Here is a 12,206-nt window from a genome sequence, read left to right on the forward strand (position 1 = left end):
TCCCCAGCCCCTACCATGGGTGGTGAAGTTCAGTGGCCTGTTAAATATGTTAAAATATGTTATAAACATGTTAAACGTGTTAGAAAGAATAATTTGGAGAATTGTGTTATCTAGCAATAAAGCCATGCTTGCAGTCCTATTGTTGCTGCAGGTCAAAAGTTTCTATTTGGGGTGTCAGCAACTAAATATTAACTTTTCTTCTACATACATTCTTGCTGTGACAATCCTAATGCCCTCCAAGGTACATGGGCGCCTTGGGCTAACTGGGGATCTCATGCATGGATATGCAAAAGAGAAAAGCATATTAACGTGCTTCAGAAAGCTCATCCTAGGCATATATAGCTCTTCTGTTTTATGAACACACCCCTGCACCCCTGAGGAGGAGTAACATTACGTAGCTCCACTTGGGGTTTGGGAGAACTACATTTACAAGATCCTTTACTCCACAGCCTTGAGCTATTGGCCTAAGTATAACATCAACTAATTAGTATGTAATTTAATTAATATGCATTAAGAAGGACTACGATGCTTGAGTGACAGAGCCACAGGTATTATGTTATTATGTAAGAGCAAAACGCTAATATCTAGACAGTGGTCTGTCCAGTGCAATGAGACCGCCAGTTTTATCTGTGGCATTTCTCCTCCATTTAACCACATTTATTGGGGAGTCTGGGTATGTTATGAAGAACAAACCCTCTCAACAGCCTCTAAACACTAAAATAAATATATCATTACAAATAATCTTGTGTTATGGAGAAAAATAGAGAGGGCCAATTTACACTGGGGGCTGAGAAAGGTCCTTTTTGAAAAAAATGACAATTGAATAGAAACCTGAAGAATGAGTAGGGGAAGTTTGTTCTGGAAAGAGGGGACAAACTGTATCTTCCTGAGATGGGATGAAAGTCAGTGAGGTGGGAATGAAATGCATAATGAGGTTAAATTTAAGAGGTAGGTAGGGGCTGAGTGATGCTGGGCTTTGTGAGTCAGAGAACAGGGTTTGATTTTATTATAGATGCAGAAGGAAATCATTGAAAGTTTTTAAGAAGGGAAGAACATGAATAACTTTATACATTTTTGCTTATCTTTCAGGAAGTATCTTTAAGAGAGATTTCTAAATGTGGACATCGGGGGTCAAAGACATGAATATTTTTAAGGTTCTTGGTATCTCAAGAGCAGTCATACAAATTCAATTTCCTATCAATAGTATAGGAGACAGTGTCCATTTCCTGAACCCTCAATAGCATTATCATTGCAGAATTCTGACATTTGAAGAAAAGCAATGTTGTATTATTTTTGTCATTTTATTACTGGTGAATTTGAACATTTGTCAATATTTATTAATTGTTTATATTACTTCTTTTGTGAGTTATCCATGGCTTTTGTCCTTTTTTGGGGGTTGGGGATGTTGAAGTTTATTTTGATATGACATAGCTTTTTATATTTAAAGACATTACCATAATTCTTATTTATTCCATATATGTTTGTATATATGTGCGTATATGTATATAAATATATATAATATATATATTCTGTCTGGAAAAACTCCAGCCATAGTTAATATAGCAAGAATGGTTTGCACAACATCGATGTAGCCTGGCAACCAAGCAGAGTGGACTGGAGTGTGCATGCACGAACAACGATGCCTGCACTGTGCTAGTCCGTGGGGGTGGTACATGCTGTTGAGTGAACATGTGTACTGTGTGGCCATCACATTCAAAATGACTGAGTAGAGCAATGAATCTGCATTAAATTTTGTGTTAAGCTTGAACATTCCTCCACAGAAACTATTTGGATGATTCAGAAGGCCACAGCGATGGGCAACTGGTCGTTGGCAGCTTCATCACAACAATGTGCCTGCTCACCAATCACGTCTTGTGCAGAATTTTTTGGTGAAACATCAAATCACCCAGGTGACTTAGCCCTGCTACAGCCCAGATTTGGCAACCTGTGACGTCTGGCTTTTCCCAAAACTAAAATCACCTTTTAAAAGGGAGAGATTTCATACCATTGAGATTCAGGAAAATATGATGGGGCAGCTGATGGCAATTGGGAGAACTGTGTGGGGGCCCAAGGTGCCTCCTTTAAAGGGGACTGAGGCATCATTGTCCTATGCACAATATTTCTTGTATCTTGTATCTTCTTCAGTAAATGTCTTTATTTTTCATATTACATCGTTGGATACCTTCTGGATACACCTGTATGCAGTCTGGAAATGGGAGCTGGCTAAGCACAGAAGAGCCAGTTTCAGTCCTTTCTTTAGAATACGAGAGTTTTTGTCACTCTCTGGGCCTCAAGACAGGAAAAGTATTATGTGACACAGTGTAAAAGAAACACTTTGTGAATTGCATTATTTCTCATTGCTAATTTATATTATATATATATATATATTCTCCCAATTTGTTTGCCTTTTAATCTTATTTGTACAGTCTTCCTTACCTTACAAGGGTAATTTGTTATTGAAAAACCATTCTTGTACATTGAAAATGCACTCACTAACTTTAAGAAAAAAATGCTGTGCTTTTCTGAGTCCCTATAAATGAAAAGCACCAAGTTATTGAAATAGACTGGTTTACTTCCCTAGTTTACATTACTTATGATAATACAACACAACGCTTTCTGTTCACTACTTTCTCTATAATGTGCTGTTCCTCGGCATTCCTGAAGCTTTATCACAGTTATTCTGCACCGTACACTGTAGACTCTGTTATCAAACAAAGCATACATACAGAGTATGTAATTCAACCTTTAATGCACAACAAAAACATAAAACCTAACATAATAGTAAAGGCAAAATAAAGAAATAAAAGTTAACACCTTTCAGGAGCTAGTGGGTGAGCTTATTATTGCTACATGCTAGCAAAGCAGGAGCACTCTGAGTCCAGAACTTAACCGGAGACCCCAACTCTACCTGGTGGTGAAGTGGCAACTTAACCGGAGACCCCGACTCTACCTGGTGGTGAAGTGGCCCTCTCTAAGCCAGTCCCAAGTAATCTGAATCAGTCTAATTATGTGAAGAAAATGGAAGAAAGAGTATTAAAAGAAACTACTTATAAAGTGTAAAATTTATAATACTGCTGGGAATATTTGAAAGTATGTCTTTCTTGTTTTTGACATACAGGATTCATAAATCTTTATACAGTTAAATTTGTTACTCTTTTCTTTTGTGTTAAAGTCATTGCTTTAGGGCTTAGGATATTCTTCTCCAACCTCATTATTACAAATATTCACCTACACTTTCTTCTATCTTTTGAAAAATGACTTTCTGTTTTTACAATTATATTATTTAAGTCATTTGGATTATTTTTTAAGTGTGTAGTATAAGATAAAAATATAATTTGGTTTGTTTTTTGAGACAAAATTTCCATATCAATTTGTTGAATAATCCATGCCTATTCTGTTTATGTATTTCTTAAAGCATAATCTGGAAAAAGTGATATGCTGATCAAGTCAGGTACCAGCTAAGTGTAAGGAGTGTTGGTTAGGGTTATGGAAGAATTAGGAGTTTTATGTGGGGGGGGTCCTTCTTTTGCAGGTGCTAAGTCTCCAAAATATTTGAGTTGACACCATTCCTTGTGGCCCTCTACGCTCGCTTTGTTTTCTCCTCAGTTTCCTGATACCTCCCCCACCCCTCTCTTTGCAATCTGGCAGATAAATATATAACCAAAATTGTATGGACACAACTATTTGGTTATTTGTCTTCCTCCCAACTCTCAACCCAAAACCATTGCCCCCCCCCTGCCCCAGACCACTTGGCTCCCACATACTCATCTGAAGGGGAAATGAAGTAAATTAAACTTTTCTGAAGGGAAAATAAAGTTAAGGTTTAAATTCTAGGCAAAAATCAATAGGAAATTTGAGGTTAAGCTAACTTGCATTAGATAGAATGAGAGATAGTATCTGAGTGTAAAAACTGAACTTATGCCCCAAAAATTTAATTGGAGAAAAATGTGGAGTTATACAGTTGCTTCTTTCCTAAAAGGTAAGATTCCTTTTATACATATGTTGTATGTTGTCTTACTTGGGTTGCCTCAGTGAAATATGTGGAGCCATGCAGTCCTCTATTTTACAGATGATAAAGAAAGGGGGAGGGGGGTGATTTACTGAAAGCTGTTTATTGTTAGAATTTTTGGTCCAGTACTCAAACTAGGTCTGGCTTGATTCTATCTGACACCCTTTAACACCTCTGTTGAATTTTGTTTATCGGAAAAATTTAAATGAGTCAAAAAATTATTTTGTGGTATCCCTTGAGATAACCAAAAACTCTCTGGGATGTCCTGAACCAAGGCTACAGATGGCTGAAAGATTATTTCTTTGACTGGTGTACCTCACAGAACACCTATTCAAGCACCACCCATTTCTAAATTCTTAGTCTGAGAGACCAGCTATGCAAGAAGGTTAATGAATTGGATCAGAATCCCACAGTTTCTTGGACAGTCTCTTCCCAATGATTTTCAGGTACATATGTCCACTGAGAATCAGAGTAAGAAATTTTAGCTGACAGGTCTTCCATCCAAACTCCTAGTGGAAAAAGGCCATTAGGGAAAATATGTGGAATCCTAACAGTATGCTATCTTCCAGACTTTTTTATACCACATATTGGGGTCTTCTCTGGTAAGATCTATAATTGCAAACTCTTAAACATAACCTAGCTCTCTTTACACAAATCTGTAGTGTTTTTGTCTAATTGACAGTGGGTAGTCCTGTTCTTTTCAAAGTCCAATTTATGTATGTTTAGAATGAGGAATTAGCATAGCCCTGCAATGATTTTGGTCGGTAAAATTAAAAAGATACTAAAACACCTTCTCCAATTTTGTTAATATAAAAATTAATGCTTCGTAAAGACTCTTCAATTCGGTTCGCCGCACGCGATAAAACAGGTCTTTCCGACACGAGACGGCCGCCGCGGGCGCCGCCAAGCCCTGCGGCCCGCGCGCGGAACAATGCGGGCCGGGACCTTTGTGCGCTGCTCCGCGACCGCGCGCCGGCACGTACGTAGCTTCCACGTGTGTGGCTGTGAAGTGCATGTGCGGCGATGTGAGAATATGCTGGAACAAATTCGGGTAGAGGCGCTGCGGACAGGACGGAGGGAAGGTGGGTGTGGGCGTGCACGGCGCCGGCCGCCGGGAGGGATTCCGGAGCCCGAGCGCACGGCGCGGCCGGCGCCGCACAATAAAGTCCGGGGGCGGGCGGAGGTGGAGGAGGCGGCCCGCGAGCGGCCTCCCGCGCCCACACCGACATGTGAACAGCGCCGCGTCCTCGCAGGACGGAAACTTTCCCGGCGGCGGCGCCCCAACTTCCCGCCCCGCCTGGGCCCGCCGCTCGGCGAGGAGATCCCGTAAGTCCGGGCTGCGGGGCCTTCGCGTCCCCGGCCCTGCGGGCCCACCACCGCCGCTCCTTCCCTCGCCGGCGCTCGCCCACTGCTGAGGTGCGAGCTGTAAACATGGCGCCCTGTGAAGCGCCGAGTGGCTGGGGGGCGGCGGGGAGACCCCGGGGAGAGCGGGAGGCCCGGCCCTTGGAACCCGGGAGGAGGGCGGCGGGTAGACACTAGGGAGGCCTGGCTCGGGGAGCAGGGCAGACACTGGGGAGAGCGGGAGGCCGGGCCCGCGGCAATGGGTAGATGGGGAGGCCGTCCCCCCCCGGAGCCGGAGAAGGCGGCGGAGAGCCGGGAAGAGCGAGCCCGTTGGGGGGAGGGCGGGGAGGCGGAGGCCGGTGGCCCCCCCGCGTCCGCGGCCCAGACCCGAGAGGAGGCGGCGCGGCGGCGGGGCTGGGCGCGGAGGGGGAGGGCGGGCACCGCGGCGGCGACTAGGGCCGGAGCAGAATGGTAGGGAAAAGCTCCGCGGCGGGCGAGGGGGCGCAGGCGGGGGCGTTCTCGGCTGGGGCGTCCGTGGCGTCGGCGCCGAGCTTTGTGCAGCCCGGGCCCGGCTGCAGCCTCCCCGCGGCTCCGTGCGGCTGTGACCGCCCCATGCCTTCTCGCGAAGGGCCCCGAGTTGCCCGTGGAGCTTTTGTGTGCTGCGGTCCGGGGCCTGCGGGGGTTCTTTCGTCGCCCCCTCGCCTACGGCGGGCCAGGAAGGGAGGCCTGAAGCAGGGAGACCGCGCGGGGCCTGCTCGGGCCGGGAAGCCGGGGTGTCGCGTTAGCGTTGCACGGCAGGCATGTTCTCCGCGCGCGGCCAGGCCTCACGGCCCGTGGCCGCGACTCGGAGTCCGCCGGAACGCGGCCCTGTGAGTGTGAGGAGGGCAGGAGGGGGTGTTGCTGTCGCGGTTTGATGTTTGGGAGCCATAACCCAGGCTGGGCTGGCGGTCCCCAGGGACCCGGGCGAGGCTCCCTCCGCATCCCCCGGGGCTGGGAACCCTGGGCGGCGCGGCTTCAGCTTCCTCAGCAGGTCCTCCGGGCCTCTGAGATTGCCTGCGGGGTCCGCCACTCCTCTACGGGGCGGCCGCAGAGCCGCTGGTGCGCTGGGGCTCCTGGGATGTCTCGGGGACCCAACTTCCACGTGGACGGCCCCCTCACGCCTCTCCTGGGCCAGCAGTGAAGGCGCTGTACCGTGTGGGCACGGTGCCGAACGTGTGCGTGGTGTCCAATGTGTGCGTGGCTCATGATACTCGCTGTGTCCGTGGTATCCGGTGTTGTTTATGGATGTGTGTGTGATCTTCAGTGCCCCCGATTGTGCATGGCGTCTGATGTATTATGAGCTGTACTCGTGATACCTGGTGTGTCCATGGTTCCCGGTGTTACGTATGCTGTGCTCATGATAACTTGGTGTGTCCATGGTGTGGGCATGATGCCCAATGTGCGCGTGGTACCATGGTGCCCTGTGTTACGTACAGTGTTTGAATAGTATCTGGTGTGGGCGTGTGATACCGGTGTTATATGGTGCTCGGTCTGCACATATAAGGGGTGTCTGTGAGCTTAAAGCAGTTGTGCAGGTAGCCTCTTCAAGGACGGGTACCTGATGGTTTGGAGGGCCCATCTGACTGTCTGAGGTTTCCCTACTGGATCCTCTGGCCTGCCTCATCCAGGTGTTTTGCATCCTACAGTAAACTGTGTCCATGGAGGCATGAGCTTGCTTAAAAGTAATTTAATCTGTATGTTGAAAAGCAGAAGTTACACTTACTTTTTTTTTTTTTTTAAACTGAGGAATGTAGTAGTTGTATAATAATCAGGGGATGCATTTATAACCTTCTCAGGTTTTTGGGTCATGGGTTCTAATTAATGGTTGGAAGTTATCAGGGAGGTAGTCTTTCTTGGTTGTACCTTAAAAATTTGAGTGCTTTCTGATCAGCAAGGTTACCTTTGATTTTTCGGAATTCTAGTTTGTATAAGCAGGAGATAAAATAAGAATGTTGCACAGGTGTGTAATTTTCCTTGTCTTTGGCTAAGAGATGCTCATTACAGTTGTTATTTTGCTGAACTCTTTTTTCCATAAAATGGCTAGGCTAGTGAATCAAGGATTAGAAGATAGGGAATGCGATCTTGACAATCAATAAAATCTCTACTGCTTAGCTCTACCTGTGGTTGGTTAATAGAGGATTTCTATATTTTACATGGTATTATTTGCCACAGATATTTTTCATATGAAAACCAAATCTCTATTTTACATTCTGTAGTTGGGTGATTTATTTTTGCAGGTACCTGTTACAAGGTGTTTAAATACTCAATTCATGTGCTTCCCACTTTACAAAGAAAAGTCAATTAAAATGTTGAAATTTAGCTCCTTTGTTCATACTAAATATTCCTAGGATAGCATTATGTTGGTGCTCTGAGTAGATGTCATCTTGCTTGTTTCTGTAGTTACTTGAATTCTAACCCTTTTGTAACCCTATCCCCTTCTCCTTTAAGGGTTTTTCAGGTACACCGTGTAAAGTAGAAATATTCATACCCTTCGGCATACCTTAACTAAAACAATAACTGAAGCTAATTAAAGATTTTAACATTTGTAATGGAAATATCAAATTCAGTCTAATACTGCCTAGAGCCCAAAACTTCTGGCATCAGATTTTCCTTACTTACCATTAGTATCTTTCAGTTGAATTCTGTTTGGGAAACATTCAACCAAAGAGGATGTATGTAGAAAAGCAATTAAGGAGAAAATGGGCAGTCAGACTTATGATATTTAAAAACTTTTCACTGTTCGAAAACCTTAACTTGAACTTAACACTGAAAATTTTTTTTACAGGGTGATTAGATTTCTTGGCATTAGATTAGAGATGTAACATAGTGGAAGGCCAGATGACATGGATCTGAAACTCACCTCTGTCATTTACTGGCAAAGTGATCTTGGGCAAATTACTTAAACTTGTCATGCCTTGTTTCAGTTTCCTCATCTGAAAAATGATAATTGTAGTACAGGTTTATTGACTTAAATTACTGTTAGACTAATTCAATTCATTCGAATCAACTATAGTATTAATAATAATTTAGTGTGGAAAGGAGTGAAGCTTTAAAATTATAGGATGGCATGCTCATATGTGCTGTGTATTACTAATTTGAGTGTCATAGCATACTTCTGAATCTCTTTTTTTTCTCTTATCGCAGAAGATTGGAAAAGAAGCATTATTATAATTCCTTGGACCTCGTTTACTTGAAGCAATTTTAAGGCTCTTTCTATTGTTACTTTTTTAAACTTATTTTTTTATTGTGGTAAAGTATGCATAACAACACTTGACATCTTAACCATGTTTAAGTGTATAGTTCAGTGATATTAAATACATTAATACTGGTGTACAACCAGCACCCACCATTCGTCTCTAGCTCTTTCATACTGTAAAACTGAAACTCCATATCCATAACACTTAATTAATCATCTCCCCTCTCCCTAGCCTCTAGCAGCTGCCTATTATTATTTCTTAATATTTGATGAAGAATATAGGTAATTGAAGTACATAGTATGAGCATTTTTATTTTAACTGTTGGTTTTAAATTAATATTTTTGTCTTTTCCCACATCTCTCACCTTGGGGTGAGTTACAGTTATCTGTAACTGCTTCAGGTTGTAATGTTTTATTTTTGCTTGAAGCAGATACTTTCTAAATAAACACTGCTTGGCACTTCTTCATTTGATCATTGTGGAACTAATCCCTCACCAACATTTTTACTAGGAATTTTGACAAGTAAAAAATAACTGATACAGGTTTAATTTCTGCCTGTGTCTCTTGTATGCTTACTTTCAGTTACTTCCTTGCACTGGTGGTGTCAAATTTTTGGAACAGTTTAAATCAGCTTTGGTGCAGTGATTCTGTGAAGATTCATTAGTAATCTGAAGGGTATTCACATCAGTGGTGTGTCCTCCTTTGGTTTTGATATTCACAAGTTTATTACACGAAATAAATATCATGTATCACATACTGTGTGATTACCATTGTTTCAGCCACTGTGCAAATTTTCTTTTATAAACACTGTCCCACTTTTAGAAATATTGCACACGATCATCTTAAAAACATAGAAGTGTTGCTTTTATTTTATCTTATTTTTTATTTTTAAGTATATTTTATTATGTTATTACAGTTCTCAGTTTTTTTCCTCTCCTTTATCCTCCTCCTCCCTGAACCACTCCCCACACCCTTTAGTATCCCCCTGCACCCTTAGTTCATGTCCATGGATTGTACATATAAGTTCTTTGGCTTCTCCATTTCCTACACTATTCTTAACCTCCCCGTCTATTTTGTGCCTACCTGTTACGCTTCTTAGTCCCTGTAACTTTCCTCCCCATTCCCCCCTCCCCATTGGAACTCTCCATGTGATCTCCATTTCCGTGATTCTGTTCCTGTTCTAGTTGGTTACTTGGTTTTAGTTTTTCTTTTTTAGGTTCAGTTGTTGACAGTTGTGAGTTGTAATTTTACTGTTCATAGTTTTGATCATCATCTTTCATAAGTCCCTTTAATTTTTCATATAATAAGAGCTTGGTGGTGATGAACTCCTTTAACTTGACCTTATCTGGGAAGCACTTTATCTTCCCTTTCATTCTAAATGATAGCTTTGCTGGATAGAGAAATACTGGATGTAGGTACTTGCTTTTCATGACTTTGAATACTTCTTTCCAGCCCCTTCTTACCTGCAAGGTTTCTTTTGAGAAATCAGCTGTTAGTCTTATGGAAACTCCTTTGTTAGGTAACTGTCTCCTTTTCTCTTGCTGTTTTTAAGATTCTCTCCTTACCTTTAATCTGGAGTATCTTAATTATGATGTATCTTGGTGTGTGCTTTCTTGGGTCCAATTTTTTTGGGACTCTGGGCTTCCGGGACTTCTTGAAAGTCTATTTCTTTTGCCAGATTGGGGAAGTTTTCTTTCATTATTTGTTCAAATAAGTTTTCAGTTTCTTGTTCTTCCTCTTCTCCTTCTGGCACCCTTGTGATTCAGATGTTGGAATGCTTAAAGTTGTCCCAGAGGTTCCTAAAGCCTCTCCTCATTTTTTTGAATTCTTGTTTCTTCATTCTGTTCTGGTTGAATGTTTCTTCCTTTTGATCCAAATTGTGGATTTGAGTCCCAGTTTCCCTCCTTTCACTGTTGGTTCCCTGTATATTTTCCTTTATTTCACTTTGTATAGCCTTCACTACTTATTCATTTTGCGGCCATACTCAATCATTTCTGTGAGCATCCTGACTACCAGTGTTTTGAACTCTGCATCAGATAGATTGTCTATCTCCTCGTCACTTATTTCTTTTTCTGGAGTTTTGATCTTTCTTTCACTTGGGCCATATTTCTTTGTATGAGTGCAATAGTCTGGATGAATGTTTCTTTGACTATTTGGTTGTTGGACTTCCATGCAAATGATTTTCTGGCATTTCTGGTGATTCTTTGTTATTAAATTGGTAGTTATCCTTGTTTTGGTAGTGTGAGGAAGCCAAGCCTCCATTTTGGCTGGAACCTCTATTATAATTCTTGCTTTAATTATGGAAGGTCTCACCTCCTCATAACACAGCCCCATCCCAGCGCATGCGCATGCAGACACACACACACACACACAAAATGAATGAACTAGGACTTTTGTGAGAGAATGTGATCCTTATAACAAAATCCCAATATTAAGAGGTAAAATGATAAAAATGGAGATAGTGGGAAAGAGATGAAAATGTCCAGTAATATAGCCTTTGAATAATCAAGTTTCAACTAATTTAAACATAAGTACTACCCTAAGGAAGATCTTTCTGCATGCATGTGCAGCTGCTATTACTGAATTTCCACTTAGAAAATCCTTAATTTATTTAGTTTGTGTAGTGAAAATGCTGTACAATATTTAATATCAAAATTACTTACAAATGCAAATAAATAGTCTGTAAAATAAAAAGTATGTATTTGGAAATTTAAAATATTTGTGTAGTCCATTATGTGTTGGGTAGAGAATTTATAAAGTTATTAGATATCTAGTTCAATTTTATAAGTAATTTATATGGAACTAGTAATATTTAGATACTTAGTTAACCTTTCATTCTATTTTTTGGGTATTTCTTGAAATAAATAGTTAAAAGCTTGCCTAACTTTATGTGAAATAAAAGAAGAAAATGACAAGGTAATTTCATATGAACATTGATGTGAACATTTTTAGGAGATCATACTGACTCTTTTCTGTTCAGTAATTATAGGAATATATTTAGAAGATCCCATTATGTGCTGGTATACATTAGTTCGAAAGTGTCTGTTCCTGAAAACTTGTACACTTGATTTGTTTTGAATAAATATTGGTATAATTTAAGTTACTCCATAGTTTCATAAGGTTACATTAAAATATTATATTTTATTTTTTTAAATGGGTAGAATATTTTAACATCTTGTTCACTCATTAAACATTATCATTTGTTGAAACTGTTAACTGGACCCTTGCTAAATAGTCTAATTATTGAAACAAGTGCAGTGAAAGGGGACAAAGTATATGTATTATGGAATAATGTATGTGAGTTAAGTATGGTACATTGTATTTGAGTGGAGATTATTTTTGAGGTGTTCACACTGATGATTTCTAATTCTGTGATTTCACTATATTAACTACCTGAGGATTTTTAAAAATAGCTTTGTTATTAGTAATTTTTATATTCTCCAGGTGTTTTCTAAGCATTTAAAGTTAGACTCATTTAAAATTTTTGATACTTTTTCTAGTTTTATCTGTTTTTTATACTAAGTAAATTTGAAAAATAATTTGACGAAAGAAGGTTCTTTCCTAGTTGAAGCATGTATCATGTAAACACTGAAGGAGGATATACAAATACTTTTAAATGGA

The 12,206-nt window shown here is 41.1% G+C and overlaps 1 protein-coding gene across 11 annotated transcripts in view; it reads left to right on the forward strand.

The window, feature by feature from the left end:
* Positions 1–4,944: 4,944 nt before the first annotated feature.
* ZMYND11 (zinc finger MYND-type containing 11) overlaps positions 4,945–12,206 on the forward strand; it is a 147,978-nt gene continuing 140,716 nt past the window's right edge. For 3 of the 11 annotated variants that reach the window (XM_024580832.4, XM_045186957.3, XM_045186976.3), the window contains exon 1: positions 5,105–5,335. The gene's annotated coding sequence lies outside the window, so the exon portion shown is untranslated. The other 8 variants (XM_045186949.3, XM_045186963.3, XM_045186951.3 and 5 more) reach the window with 6 other exon arrangements.

The sequence above is a fragment of the Desmodus rotundus genome, chromosome 4 (genome assembly GCF_022682495.2).
Source record: "Desmodus rotundus isolate HL8 chromosome 4, HLdesRot8A.1, whole genome shotgun sequence".
NCBI classification, from domain to species: Eukaryota; Metazoa; Chordata; class Mammalia; order Chiroptera; family Phyllostomidae; genus Desmodus; species Desmodus rotundus.